General features: G+C 35.3%; 1 protein-coding gene across 1 annotated transcript in view; it reads left to right on the plus strand.

The window, feature by feature from the left end:
* FUT8 (fucosyltransferase 8) overlaps nucleotides 1–16,406 on the plus strand; it is a 135,461-nt gene that overhangs the window by 36,861 nt on the left and 82,194 nt on the right. The window contains exon 3 of the mRNA XM_075152280.1: nucleotides 15,427–15,520. The gene's annotated coding sequence lies outside the window, so the exon portion shown is untranslated. The remainder of the gene's footprint in view (nucleotides 1–15,426; nucleotides 15,521–16,406) is intronic.

Genomic DNA, 16,406 nt, shown 5'->3' on the forward strand with positions numbered 1-16,406 from the left:
TAGTGCATGCCAAATATAATCAGTAGGTTCTGTATGATTGCCTAAAATGTATGGATTTTCTCCAGCTCTGTATGTAGTGAGGCTCAAAACAGGCTGTAAAGAAGCATCAGAACAATTAACTGATACTTTGATACAGAAAATAATCAGAACTTTGTTGCAATTTAGTAGTTCCATACATGTATGCTTCTTCCAAATCTCCTTTCCCTGTAGACATGCACTAAGTCGTTACCAGCTACTTCTGTTAGTGTCTTGTATTTCAACAGGATCTTAATCTCTGCCATTTCTTTAGTGACTTTAAAATCATCTTATGTGCCCATATGCACACAGGAAAGGTGGTTTTTTTTGTTTGTTGGGGTTTTTTTTTTTTGATCTATGTTCTTTTTAGCAGGCATAGTATAAACAAATGCTTTTTCCTGTTTTCTTTTTTGTACACACCTACAGTATTTTTTCTGAAATGCAATTTATTCTGTTACTCTGTTTAATGCTGTAACTTCTTTTGATTTCAGTGTAATTCTTGGCCTATTATGATGAGTAATCAAGTGTTTTTCTCATCTAAAAAGACTGTTGTGTTTATGAATTGATTATCTTTCTTCAGCAGCTAAATTGCTCAGTGTGACTTCTTATTCAGGGTTCTTCAAGCCAAGAAGAATTTTACCATTTTTTCCCCCCTGTTCCTCTGGACCAGTTCATACAATCAAATTCTGGAGAGGGTTCTAGGTTTTTCTGTTGCGTGTGTGTTTTTTGTGTTTGGTGTTTTTTTTGTTTTGGTTTTTTTTTTGTTTGTTTTTGTTTTGTTTTTTAAAATCTTTCCCCACCTGCCATTTAATTATACAAGATTAAGGAATGAACTATAAAAATGCGTTTTTCCTAAGCAAGCAGGGAAGACAAGTTATTTTATAACACGCTAAGAACCAGGTAATCGCTAAAATTTTATTTTATTTTTTAATATCAAGTATAAGAGTTATTTTCGGATCATTTTGGTAGAACTGGTAGAAGTGTTTGGGGGAACCTAATGTTTTTCTTTATTGTCAGAATAAGTTGATTCCCCCCCCACTTCATTTTATTATTGATAATCGTCTCCTGAACATTTTAAAATGATCTTCATTTCTAGTGTTATCAGAACTATGAATATGTAAAGAATGTTTTGATGGTGTGTGATTGTAATGATTTATTGGGTTTCAAGCCTTTTTATTTATATCCTAATGTTCAGTGCTTTTGGTCTATAGTACACTTTTTTGTCAAGCAGAGAAACTCTGAAAGAATGGGGCAGGACAGAAGAGAAAGCATAACACTTAAAACAGTAAAATGCTCCAAACCAACAAACAAGCAAACTAACAAAAAACCTGAGGAAAAAAACTTATGCCAAACTGTTCCGACAGCCTGTATTGCATGTGGGAAAGTTTCCTCAACAGACCTGTGAGATGATGGCCCACACTGCTCCCTGCTAATGTGCTGCTTTCATAGTATATAGCTTTACCTTAGTTGACTATAGTTCTATACTAGGACTAAATCCTATTCATATGTATATATAGAACTGACTTTGTTGTGTAACTATTGCTTATATTGGTCTCTGTACCAGAAAAATAGAAGGTGGCACATTTAATAGAACCTTATTTTAAAAAAATTCCAAAGCTGGTCTTTCACACAAAAGATCTGTAAGTTTAACTTCTGTACCATGCAAATCTGGAGAAACTGCGAAAGAAGAGTTATTGGATATGTGCTTAAATATGGTATATGGAAGAAGAGCCAACATACAGGTGACCTGATCAATAAACTATAATTAAATTGCCTGTTTTGGCAAGGCTCTTCAACAGTCACTTTTAGAAAAATGAAAGTCTGCTGGGAAAAGAGAGAGAGTCTTTTTGTGAATTTGTAACTCCATAAGGGAATAGAAAAACAGGAATATATGGTCTTTTTTCATAATAGAGTGTAATGCAAGGATTCATCTTATCCTGCTCAAGGAACTGTGCTGGGTCATGTGTGGTTCATCATAAGAATAAATTATTTGGAAAGCAGAGTCTCTTGATTTTTTCTGAATAGAATCTGTATAGGAAACTTTAGCGTTATATTTGGTTCTAAATAATCTTGACATAATGTTTACATTTTAAGTGTCATTTTTTGTGCACTTCTCTAACATAGGTTAGGAGTGAAGAAAGTTAGAAATGAGTACATACTGAGATTTGGGAAGAGGTCTTCCTGTGGTCAGGTAATGAATAAAAAAAATCTGAATAGTACTAAATGAACCTGTGCATGTAGCATTTCATGAAGATATGGCTATTTGTATTACTCAGTATAGTACGTGGAAGCCTTTTGGAATACTATGTGAAAAGAGTAAAAAATTATTTTACACTCCATAAACACAAAGCTGAATTTGGTAGCAAAGAAGTTTTTGCACCCCCCTGCCTTATTCTGTATTTGATGGATATTGTTTTATGTGCACTTAAATAGCAACCAGCAAATTTTTCAGTTTAGTTCAATTTGTTGTGGTTCAGGTTTAACAAATGTCGAAATACTGCTTTAGGTTAATTTCTGGTTCAAGGAAAACTAAGATTTTGGATGAGTTTTTAGGTGGAGTTAAGTTCAAGTCACTGCATTAAAGGTATAATTCAAAACAATGGCCTTGAATGGTCCCATTTTCTTGGTTATGATCTTAATATGCATTGCTTAAGGAAAAGAACTGTGAAGCATGATTTTGTCTGCAGCAACAGTTGTTGCTGTTTATTGCACATATAATTTCTTTTGTGTATTGTAATATGAATATTCTAATAATATTTTTTAAAGTTTGTTCTGGCTTTTGACATCACATAAATGTTTTTATACTTACGCATAACTGAGTTTCTTCAAAAACTTATAATTATTTAGTAATCTGAAACAAATGAAAACAGTCTTTTTGCTTGTAGATCTGGTTGTTAGTACACCATTATTTTTGCTAGCATCAGGAATCCCTTTTGCAGTTTGGAAAATGTTAACAGATCCCTTAAAAGCAAATCAGGTTTTATTTAAAAATACCAGGGTTGAATTTTTGATTACCCAATGCTATTTTAGACTTCCATCTACCATCATTGCTGTAAAAAGCAAGGTATACTGGTATATTTAAAATATGTATTCCATTGCCTGTGTGTTTTTAAAAGTTCAACTTCCTATGTATGACTGAAATAAATAAAGATCCCCAAACTTAAGTTTTTTTGGGTTAATGAGAACTGGATCTGAAATCTTTTATTTCTCTTTGGAGCCACCTATGCAAATCACAGCGAGATAAACTCAGTGTTTGTAATTTCTCTTCCATCCATTGTTGCATAGAGAGTTTTTCCTAGAGAAATCTTAGGAGATCTATTAATAAATATTTAAACCATTTATAAATGATTCTGTATAAAAGTACGAAGTACTGTTTCTTATACATGTCAATTAAAGGACTTTTTGGTAATGTTATAGATATTTCTGTGAAATAACCAGTGACAGTTTGCAATCATAAATTATATGCCCATCACTCCCTTTTTCCCAAAGGAAAACAAAAATTCTCTGCCAAATACCTGTTTTTGAAAATAAGTTTCTGAAAATCATTAGCTAATAAAAATACCCTGGGCTACTACAGTAGTAGAATGGCGTGATATTGCATGACTTTTTTCATACGTGCCCAGTTACATTTCTCTTCACTCTCTTTCCCTCAGTGTTGCTGTCTTTAATATCGATTGGAAATGTAGGTAACAGTAAATAGGTAGTAAATAGGTAACAAAATTCATCTGGCTGTCATATTCAGGTAGCTTCTTTTTGGTTTTGTTTGTTTAAGAAAGCTTACATCAGTTTTGACCTCCTGATACATGGACACTGATGTCCATCATCACTTATGCTTCTGAAGACTGATGATCATAGTGTGAAGTAGAACATCTTGCCACCAGTCCTGTAAATATTTTAAACTGCTAAAGCATTACACTGACCATAGCAAAAGACTTAACATTCACTTGTGTTGAGCAGATACTGTGGTAGTGAAAGGTAAGATAGCAATGACAGAAGTGATTAGTAGTGCCACTCTAATAAATAAAACAGGTAAAAATAAAAAAGCACAACATTCTCATTTAATCTAGGTGTTATAGTTTAATGAAGGGATTTAGCACTTTTTAATTTTGTTCTGAGTTTAAAAAGAAGAAATGTTATCACAAAATTGCGACGCATTTTCTGAAAGAAATTCAGTATGAGTGTTCCTTTTGCTATACAAGATGTTTAACTACATAAAGGGAAAGGCTAAGATTCTCCTCCAGATAAATGGAGTGGCAGCTACTAACAGTCTTGAAATCATTTATGTGGTATTAATCAACATCTGAAAAGGTGGCTTAAGAAACTGTAAATCTGTTTCTTAGAGGAACTAATTATCATAGCATTTTCAACCTCAGGTGAAATTGTTATTGCTCAGCATCTCAAAAACTGGATCCAACCTACAAATGTGCTCAAATTAGTATTGCATTTCATTCCAAGTTGATGCCTTTATGAAAAATCTGAAAACATCAGATGTATGTCAGAATTGTTAGAATTTTGGTGGCTGTTTGATTCAGTCTTTATAAAAGCGTACGTTATCTGCAGAAGGCAAAAACGGTTGGAGAACTGGTATATCTGGAAAGTTCAATCGAGCGTAAGGAATCCTTTCCAAAGAAAGAATTCCAGTGCTTGTTATGTTTGTAGTATTGCGTTAAAACTGTGGTGATGGATGGAGAGTGGGGAGAAAATCAGTTACCGCTTCATCAATGTTATTTGTCTAATTTTCAGGTTCTGTTTCTCCATGTAGTGCACTTCTGGGATATTTGAATAGCAGACATTAAGAATTTTTAGAATCTAAAGCATATAGTATTCCCTGAACTTTGAAAACAAATTTTAGTATCTTAATCTACTTTCCTCCTTCCCCCCCCCAGACTTGAAGTGTAATGCTTTATGATTACATAAATTTTAAATGAAGCCTGTGGGTTTTGATGTTTTAGCAATCTCAATCTTTTACTCAGTATAATGTGATTAGAAAATAGGCCAGGCCCTATTGCACTGAGAATGCGGTGTTGGTATTCTGTGTTTTCTGCCCCCTGATAAGTGAATTTAGTAAATAGTTTATTTATTTGACATCACTTACACAAATGCATGTAAATAAAAAAGGAAAAATGAATGGTTCTCCTCCAAACTGATGACTGAACATAATTCTGAAAAGATTAGAAATAACTCAGACCAGTTTCGGAAAATTAGTGTGTGTGAAATCACACACAGGTAGGTAGTCAGGGATTCTGTTTTGTTTGTTTCTAAGAATTCTTGTATATTTATTGCAGCTGACATTTTAGGTATGTATGGATGCTTCTGTGAATGCTAGTTGCAGGATCAGGATCTATGTTAGGTGCAAAGTAGGAACAATGAGTCATTTGAATACGGAAGGACTGAATTACACCAACAGCAGCACGTGACACCCTCTGAGCACAGTTTTATTTATTACACTGCTTTGAAAAGTGCAGTCTGCCTATGCTTTAAATAGCAAACGTACACATTAAATGGTGTAATTTGTAAATTAAAACATGAACACAAAGTGTTAACATGCATAGATTTTATTAGGATATAAATATCACGGAAAAATAAGTTCTCCTCTTGTAAGTCAGGAGGCCAACCAATTCATCCTTCCTGCTCAAACATGGCATCAGTTTGTATGTATGCTTATTTTATTATGATGAACAGAAGTATTTGATTCATCTGCAAGGGACTGCAGAAAGGACATTTTAAAGCTGACCATAGGAAATGTTTAGGAAGAAATAGCGATGTTTCAAACATTCAGTATATATTATAATGTCACTATTTTTTCTCTAGTACTTAATGTTCTCAGATTGCTTCTGTGTTTTAAAGGCTATAATTTTTTGGGAAACTATATTGGTTGGAAACAAACAATTGCAAATTTTCTTTGATCTTGTTTTCTGAATAGCCTGCTTTTTGGAGCCCTTAACTGTGTTTGTCCTAATAATGCCCTATTATTTCATAGAAGAACATAGTAATTACTGCATTTACAAAACTAATTATTGGGATTTTTCAATCAATTTGCTATGAGGAATGACTAGCTTTCTGATTAGAACAAAGTTATCAGACAAAACATGTCTTATAATAGTTTGTTTCCTGTAAGCCCCAATACTTATAAATAAGCCATTTTATAAACTATAAGTAAAAAGTTATGTTTCATATTTTATTTTACCATCCAAACAACTTTCATCACATTTCTTCTGTGGAAATACTTAGGCTGTATGATATTCCCTCATCTTTCTCTGGTTTCACGTGAATGGTCACACACGGTGGCTTCTTTCTTTCTCTGGTTTGCTGCTGCTTTTCATAAAAAGAAGAGTGTGAGAAAGTGGTCTTAAAAGTAAAATTTATTTTCTCTACTAACTTTTAATCTCTATTAGCATTGACACAGTAAGGCTTAGTTTTGCAAAAGGTGGCCCTAAATTCTCCAGCAGTGTGGGTTTGTTGCATATCTGCAGAATTCCACTCATGCTGCCTACTTCCAAATGCATATACATGCACTATATATTATTCTAGCGAACTCCCTTATAATTACTTTTGAAATTGTTACAACAAAAATAGTCTCCCTAACTTTGGTGCTTCAGAAGTTCCTGATCATTATATTTGGTATCTTGAAGACTCTCAGAACTGTATCAAAGCTCTACCAGAATGGGCTGGATTCTGTGGCAGTGTTGATCTGCTGTATTTTGTTGCAATTTCCTTCACTTCTGTTCTTCACTTATCCGAATAGATTTTCAGCAATGACTATGTCTACATAAGATTCGGACAGAAACAGTGAGTTGTAAAATGCATTTGATCTGAGCTTTTGTCTGAAAAGCTTTCCTGTCCTTCTCAAATGTCAGTAGCAGTTATTCTGTGGAAGAAGTGGAGCAAGCAGTTTCCTTCTAGCTTACTTTGTGAGCTTCAAGAGCCTGGGTCGTTCTAAGACAGTGTCGCGAATGAGTGGTTTAGAGGCTGCTTAAAGAATCGCTGACAAAGATATTAGCAGCAAGTGATTTTAATAGAGATTTATAAAGGTGCGACCTAACAGAATTCGATGGCAAGGTTCACTCTATTACTTATTACGTGGATGAAACATATAAAGGAAAATAATCTAAGGGTTTCTATTTCAGGGACTGTACGTGTATAGCAGCAGTCTAGGGTTCATTCACAATTTAGCAACACTTAATTACCAACTAATCATTAACAAACTTTAGTAGCACTTAACTATTAACTAATTCAATATTTGAAAAGTGAGTTAGTAAATTGTCTACAATCACAACTTAATTACAGATTATGCTTACTATTAGTTCACACACACAGAGAAATATATATATATATATTAAAAAATATACAGAAGGTATACCTGTTAAAATTCCCCTCGATTTCAGTGAAGAAATATTCACGTGGAATGTCTAGGCATTCCCGGGCGAAAGAGCTGAGCTTTGAAGGGGACTCAGCCCAGGACCCAACAGTCCTCCGAATATCGCAGACCCGGAAGGTCGCAAGCTCTGAGAGGCGTCCCACTCAGAGGGAGATGCTGAGCACAGGCTGCTGCGGTCCTGGAGAGCTCAAAGGGGCTCACTCAGGACCACCATTTATAGGTTTGCAAGATGGTTGGCTTTAGTCATCCATAAATTTCCATCCCGGCCACAGTCCCAGGTGGTAATTACTAAAAAATTGTCAAGGTTTCAGTGTTGTTCTACTGGACACCTGGGCCAGGCAGTAGGAGTATGTTCCCAGCTCAGCTATGCAGAGTTTCTGATACAGTCAAGGAGTGCTCAGCTTCAATACACCAAGGCCAAGGTTTCATGGAAATTTCTGAGATCAACAAGCGGCCGAGTTTAAAAAAGGAGGGGTGTGAATGCACCACCACAGACAGATGCAGTATAATATCCATGGATAGATTTTTCTAGCAAGAATATTTGAGTCTATTTTTTAACATATCCAATTTTTTAAACTCAAACTCATTTTAGTTACTCTGTCACAATTTGATAGTGCCTTCTGAAAATCTAAATATGTGACATCAGCCAGGTCTCCCATAATTTCATGCTAATTTGGTTGTTCATAAAACTTAGTCACCTTCTGAGGCATGACTTCCCTTAAAAAAACAATGCTGATCATTTCCCAGTATCTGTTGTTTATCAGTGTGCCTACTGTTTCTGACGTGTATTGTAATTTCCTCTTATTCACCTGATGTAGAGTCGTATTGACTGATCTCTTGTTTCTCAGGTCCTCCTTAGAGCCTTTTTGAAAAACTGATGGTCATATTCTATTCCCTTGTTACAGAATTTTAAGTGATAGGATACTGTGAAACTCCTAACGGTTTTGTGTTACTTACTTGAGTTCCATTATAGGAATAGGTGTGTGGACACTGTCTTCACAGTTTGATCCTGATGATTTGTTATTGGTCATTTTACTGAAATTTCAAGCTGCAAGAATTCTTCTGTTGTCATCTTTGTGAAGAAAAATTTCAGTGTAGGGATCAATTTAAGTTCCTTCCTAGTAACTGCTAATGCATGTACTTCATTTAGCTTTCCTGCTGTGGTCCTGTATTTAAATTGTGCTGTTACAACTCAAACATCATTTGGCCCTACAGAATCTCTGTCAAGTCTTTTAGTTCTATTGTGCTTTTAAAAAGTTTTCCTATAGCTTTTATGCATGTAGGAATTTGCTTCTCAAAATTTCTGTAGCCTACCAATTTAGTATCTTCCAATTAAGCTTCATCACCACCTCTCTGCTTGGTTTATATGTGTCACAGGGAGCAAGAACCGGGTTGTTACAATCTTCTATAAAGCAGCTTAAGTTGTACTCCAAAGACTTCTTTTCTGCTACTTCCTGTGTTGTTTCTGGGAGCGGGTGTGGACTTGAAGTCACCAGCTCCTTCCCAGCATTTTCTGTAAGACTTCTACTTTTGCTATAAAATCCTCTGTCTGTGCACTCAGTGGTCCTGTCACCATAGGGCCTTCACTAGTGTTAAACAGCTTGTTATCTTACATGGGTGATATTTTAATGCCTCACTGTTATAACCTGCCTTCTTCTATCCTTTAGAATCCCTGTCATCAAAAAGTTAGTCTCCATGTAAGAATGATGTTGGTATAATCTACTATCAGATTTATGGGACTATTTCTGTCTGAAAATTTTCTTTCTTCTCATTGCCCCTTAACCTATGAGCCCAGAGGCTCAAGGGCTTTAAAAGTCTGTTCAGTGTACTTCTCTGTCTAAAATCTTCTGATTTTAGCAAAACCAACTTCAAAAAACAGTACTTCACTTCTGAACACCTGAAGGTAGATAATCATGTGTATAATGTTTGGAGCATTAGGGGGAAGCCCCTGCCCTCCACTTGGTTTCTGCTGCCATTTGTTTTAATTGTAAGTTTGTAATTTTCAAATGGGGGTAGTAGACTGATTTTATTGTTTTCTTGATTCATTCTTGCTTTTTGATTTTGTGAATAACTTCAGGAGTAGAGATGAAGATCCTTTATCCTCCTCCCTTCCTGTGGAGCTGAACTCTAATGCCATCCAGACTCCCCTTTACCTTTCTAGGTTGTTCTGTCCTGAGACTCACTTTGCTGAAACAAGAATCCATCAGGCTGGCACTAGATTTATTTTCTATGGCTGGGCCTTAGCCAGACTTTTCCGCAAAAGAGTTCCCAGGGTGGGTGACTCCATCAGCATGTTGCTCAGAACCATGGAGAGCTCTTCCAATACCTGCATGGGGAAAAATGGGCATCTTTTATTTTTATTGATATGGTTGCTAAAATTAGGCTGAACTATTCAGAAATAAAGGAGGTTGAAGGGGAGGGTTCCTACACTGAAAGTAGGAACAAGATGATAATATCCGGTATAAAAGAGAGTAAATGTAAGAAGCGTAACTTGCAAGTTCAAGGAATTGTGAGGTACTACTGGAGGACTGCTAAACGTAAGGGCAGCTGGCCATAATAAGTCATATCCTTATTACAAAGTGTTCACCACAAAGGAAAATACTGCTTTTCTCCCAAATAATGAGTCTATGTGCAATGATTCTATGAATTTAATGGCTTTCTTTGTGGGTAGTATTGTAAGCTTGCCTAGGAAACAGTAAGAAAAACACATGATTGTAGGTTTTTCCTAATGCTTGACCTTTTTAAAAAGGATATTTCAAACCCTGCATTATGTTCCTTATTACCAGTCTGAAATACTTGAATGGGATTTCACTAGAATTACGTGTGAGAAAATATGCAAATTTAGCTTTTATGTCCTTTTTTACAATGCGGTATTCATATCTTTTTAATAATTACAGACTTTATATGACAAATTAATTGGTCTTATTTTTAGAATGTTTAGTTTATAAAATAAAATATTCTTTGTTAAAAAAATTCAAACAACTTTCTTTTGTTTCTATTGATAAAGTTATGTACGTACACACACAAACCCCATCTTGCATATTAAAGAAAATAGCTCACTAGTTAATGCTGATAGTTTCTAACACTCACCATGGTTTGACAGCAAATTTATGAATTAGTGATAGTTATGTTTTAAGTAAAAATGAGAATTCTGATTAACAGTGTAATCTTAATTCTTGACGTAAAAGGAATTAAACAAAAAGCTAATACCTTCAAAGGTGTTTTAAACTCAGTAAGTTTTAAATTCATCTGTCATTTTCCTTTAATAATATGTCACACCAATGTTGAGAGGAAAAGCTGTTGGCAGCTTCATCTGAGGTTTTGACTTGCAACTATCACAGTCCTGTTTTATTCATAGTTTTACTGTTGTACAAAGTACTTTGAGTTTTTCAGTTCCTTCACTTTTAAATAAAAGAATTGATCTTAGATCAGCAGTGCTCTTGAGCTGTGGTGATGGGGAAGATCAAATGCAGGAAACGATCAAGTTGTGGTGGCAAGGAGCTGTGTGAAAGCTGTAAACTAGTGTAAATTAGTCAGCATGAACCTATATGTCAATGCACATAAATTGCTTCCCATGCTTGAATTAGCTCATTAGTTAGAGATCAGATCTCTTTATTGTGCTTTGTAATGTGTAAAGTTCAGTGTCCTAAAGTAAAAGTTTTTTATCTATGAAAATAGAATAGTGTTTAAAAGAAAACTGGAATGCCAATGGGAATTTTTACGGTTAAGATACATATATTGTGGCACAGTGGAATTAAACTTAAGGCAAATACTTCTTTATCATATGGCAATATTAGTATTTACAATCTTCAATGAGATTTTTCTTGTTCTAATAAAAGTACTGCAGAAAACACAGTTCAATTTAAATTAAAAAATTGTGATACAAAGCATTATTAGATTATTTAGAGATTATTTAGATAATGTTCACTTCAGACATTCTTTCCCTGATGTGGCCTTTCTGTTACTGGCATTTCTGTTACTGGGTTGTCAAATCACGCAGTCTCTAAGCCTCCTGTGTGTAACAAAGAAGGCTTTTGGCTCAGTTCTGTGACACTTTTTTCCAGCTTCTGTATAGCCTTGACTACGCTTTGAGTTTGCAAAACCTCCTGGTTGCAACTAGCACTCCAGTTTTCTTAAGGCTGCCAAGTGTCACGCATTTTTGCATAACTATTACAAACTCAGCAGCTTTCTCATCTGCCTGTTTTTTATCTTGATATATAAACATCCAGCTGAGTTATGAAAAGGCTGATGTTAAGTTTCTTGATTATTAGATTTTGCATGTTGCTTTGATGCCAGCCAAAAGAAGAAAGATCTTACCTCTGATCTTGCTTCTGATGTTTGCAGCCATTAAGGAGTGACATGGGGAAGCTGGTGGAAGAGAAGATTTAGTGGAGAGCTTCAGCACCAACAAGAATGGAAAGATCAAATATTAGCTAAAACCTGTTCATCTTTTTTTGTCCCACTCTGTTCCTTCCCCAAGATATCTAGATTATGCTACTGATAAGAAGCTGCACTTCCCCCAAGCAGAAGAGGCAGCTGTACTTTGGTCCCAGGAAAGCACTGAAACAGAAAGCAAAACATTTGTATGTCTGATTCTGATAAATTTGGATTCTAATGCAAAAACTATGGAATAAAGTAACATCTTGGGGGCTCATTACTTTGTGAATTCCGTGGCTGTGGAACCACATGCAGTATGAAAGGTGTTACCTTACTGATGTGTATTCTAAGTGATGTTAGAAAATCAACTGTTTTCTTCTTTAAGCTTCTGATGAAAAGTTCAATTTGATTTAAAGAGAAATGTCCGATAAAATTTGGAGAGCATTAGCTTATTTTTAAAATCAGTGTTTTTGTGGCTTTTGGAGAAAAAAAATGAAAAGTTTGGCCGTTGTGGCTAAAAGGTTGTTTGAAAGATTAGCAAGATAAGTAAGCATGTTGGAATACCTTTTAACTAGGTCATGCTAGAGTGCCTTGGGGTCCATTCTTGTGGAGAAGGAATGGCAAATCTGTAGCTTACATGCAGTTTAAATGCAATTCACATTTTAGAATCGCATCATGTGACCAGTAGTGGGTCGTGCTGACACAGGGGCTGTTGGTTAATAGAAATTCCCAGTTACTGGAAGAAGTCAGCCAGCAGCAGTGAAGTTCAGCAGGATGATCCACCAACTCTTGTTCAGGCAAACTTCTGAGCCCTTTATCTTTTCAGGACATGTGCCATACTATGTGGCTATTGACCATGTTAAGATTTTGATATGCAGCTTGATGGGCTAAGAAGATTGGCCTTTATTGTAAAGGTTTACTGATCTCCAGAAGTATTTCACAGAATTAGGGGTATTAAGTTCTGTGCTCTATTAAGAACATAAGTTTTAAATACTGTGAAAAAAGGAATGGGCCATTTCTGATCATCAACTCTCATCTGACTAACGCAGGGCAGAAAACCCATTTTTTTTCAACCTCTTGATTGAACTACTACGTATTTTTTGTAAGAATCTTTGGTGCTTCAATTTAAAGGGAATGAGCAACTAAGAATCCATTACCTCATTAAATCATCTGTTTCAATAGCTGATTCCTTTAGCTGTTACACACTTACAGGTTTAGGAACCCCTTTCCCCTTCCTCATGAGCTGAATTTATCTAGGTTAAACTCATAATCCCTGCATTTTGTTATAACTTTCTTTGCAAGTGTAAGAAGCAATTCAATGTCAGAAATCCTTTCTTTTTTAACATGAATCAGGTCCTGCTAACTTCCATAGTCTGTTCTTTTACTATATTGCTTCCACAGATTCTCACTCTTCCTGTTTTCTTTTGTAATGAGGTTTCTGCAAGGACTATCAGTATATTATTAACTTATTACTCTGGAGGAAGATCATGCTTGATGTTAGAGTTGATGTTTGAATTTTTGTTATTCATTCTTGACTGTGGCTATATTAGATTAGAGTTGTGTGGAGTCAATACAATAAGTAAACAAGAATAAATAAACCTTCTCTCTTATATAATTATCCTGTTAATTTGCTAAGATAATTTTTATCTTACAAAGATGTTTGGTTAGTTCAGATAAGACAACAGGTAACTTCTTTCTTTGCTGTGTTTCTGGTTAATGTATTATCTTGATAGTTAAAACAGACTGTAAAACTGAAGACTGCTTTATCCATTGCTTGTTAAAATGAGCCCATATATATAATTTCTGTGGAGGAGTGTATTGTTTCTGCAATTGACTCTTTTATCTTTCTAAAAGAAAAATCAGCAGTTACTTTTTGTCGAGGTATTTGACAGAGAATCTTGCATATATTTGACAAGTAAGCTGCTCTTTTCCTTTCAAGGTACAATTCCCTCTTTTGTTTAAAATTGCATCAATCGTCAAAAAATTTAGGAATTACTGCATCTTTTTTCAAGCTTTCAAATGTAATATGTTAAAAAAAATTGTAAGTGCTTGTGTATCTAAAGTAAATAAGTATTAGTGTATCTAAACCAAAAGTGCTTAGTGTTTTCAAACAGTATTTGTTTTTATTGTTGATGTAAGTCTTTTATCTAGTTTAAAGAAGTTCTTTCTTCTGTTTCGTTCTTAACTCCTGTTAGACTGTTTCAAGGTCAGTGTTCTGTGTATACCTTCAGCTTAAAAAACCCAAGTGCTGTGGGTATGGATCTCTCTGAACCACTGCCATTGTGATAACTGAACCACTAGGTGTTCATATAGCATAAGTTTGAGACTGTTTGGTCTGTGATGTTTAAATTACTTAAATTGTTGTTTTGTGTTCCCCACCCCCGATCTCTGACCAGAAGCTATGTAGTTGAAATAGGATTAGTAGTAATACTTAACTTTGTTCTCCATTGCTTTTTGTTTTTTTTTTTTTTTAATAGAAATAAATCTAATAACTAGAGGGGCACGGGACCTTGAGTTGGCCATAATTTTGATGTGGTTCTGCCTAGACTTTCTCCATATAATTAGCTCTTCAAAGGACATCAAATGTTTTTTAATTAAGAAAGTGCCAAGTTTTATTAGAATAACAGTTAGGATAATTAGCGTTTTAAGTATTGCAAACTCTGTGAATAGGGAAGACAGAAGAAAAGTAAAATTTTTTTTTTTAACGACCTTTTCCCTGCCCACATTGTCATCGTGAGTATACTGTTGCTTCCACTTGGTTACGTTAATTCAGTGACTTTAAGCTGTAAACTGCACAGTGCCCTCTGATACTTCTGCTATGGAGTTCTCTTAAAGGGCTATTCAATGTATTTGTGTTTTGTTTTCTCCATATCTCCCGATTTGTGATTTCTCCAGTTGCATTAAGTGATTATTCTAGTGACTGATTAAAATAAAATTAATTTTTTTTGCAAGGTTTCCTTAACATATTTATAATTTTTATAAACAATAATGTACATGAAAGAATATACACGAATACTCTTGTATTCATTTTATAAAAAATAGAGTTAAAAATAAATATTCCATCCTTGATCTCCCCCCCACCCCCGCCCCTCAATTTCAAAACTTTGGTATTTTGAACAGGAAGTAATGCATAGAAATGGGGAAACAATTAGTTGACAAAACCGCTAAATCGCTGAATTACTTTAATTGATTATGCAGATTTGTATCTTGCATTCAAAATTTGTAACATCTTTCAGCTGCAAATTTGGTAGTATCTGAAATATTAATGAATTCAACTTCAAACATCGTTTTGGGATTGGCAAATACTAACAAGGGAAACTGGGGCCTGTACTGGGCTTGTACAAGTTACTCACTAAATCAATACAGACCCTAAAATATTCTTTGATTTAATTCTTTGATTGCTAGGTCATATTGTATCTAATCTAGGTATAATGAAAGATGGTAGTTAAAAATATTCTGATTAAGTAATTATCTTTGTGGAAAATCCATAATTAGTTAAATAAAAAGTAGAAAATATGATATTTTAAGATGAAGAATTAGGTTCTTTCTCAATGTTATGATACAAGGGCAAATCAAAAGGAAAATGTTCTTATAGAATGTGAAACACTTTTGTTTGAATGTGAAACTAAAGAGACCTTCTTTTTTCTTTTAAACAGTTATTAATTTCACTGGCTGCTGGACTACTGGAATTACTTGTTAACCTCCAAGCCCATGATGCAGTTGTGTTTATTTCCTGCTGTCATGGAGAGGGTAAGCTGTTCTTCAGATGTGTTATGAAGTTATGATATTTAAAAATTTACTGCTATTTATGTGAAAGATAATATACATTGCACATTTACATGTTATGCATTTTTAGAAATGATTTTTTTTCACACCAAAAGCTGTAAAAAAAGCTGATTAAATTAAATCCTTAAGGAGTTCTGTTATTTCACGGATCACAGAATAGCTGACTTCGGAATGTATCTTTGGAGATCTTCTAGTCCAACCCCGCTGCTCAAAGTAGGGTCAACTGGAGCAGGTTGCTCAGGTCTCCACAGGGGGTGGAGACTTCACTAACCTGCCCAGCCTGTTCCAGTGTTTGACCACCCTCGCAGTAAAAAGTATGTTCTTAGGCATAAATGGAATTTCATGTTTCAGCTTGTGCCCATTGAATAAAATAGAAAAGAATATTTCAGTTGAAAGGGACCTACAATGATGATCTAGTCCAACTGCTTGACCATTCCAGGGCTGACCAAAAGTTAAAGCATGGTGTTATGGGCATTATCCAAATGCCTCTTAAACACTGACAGGCTTGGGGCATCGACCGCCTCTCCAGGAAGCCTGTTCCAGTGTTTGACCACCCTCTCGGTAAAGAGATGCTTCCTAATGCCCAGTCTAAACCTCCCTTGGCGCAGCTTTGAGCCATTCCCACGTGTCCTGTTGCTGGATACCAGGGAGAAGAGATCAGCACCTCCCTCTCCACGTCCCCTCCTCAGGATACTGTAGAGAGCAATGAGGTCGCCCCTCAGCCTCCGTTTCTCCAAACTAGACAAGCCTGAAGTCCTTAGCCGCTCCTCACAGGACATTCCTTCCAGCCCTTTCACCAGCTTTGTTGCCCTCCTCTGGATGCGTTCAAGGACCTTCACATCCTTCTTAA

This window comes from Calonectris borealis, chromosome 5 (genome assembly GCF_964195595.1).
Source record: "Calonectris borealis chromosome 5, bCalBor7.hap1.2, whole genome shotgun sequence".
NCBI lineage: Eukaryota > Metazoa > Chordata > Aves > Procellariiformes > Procellariidae > Calonectris > Calonectris borealis.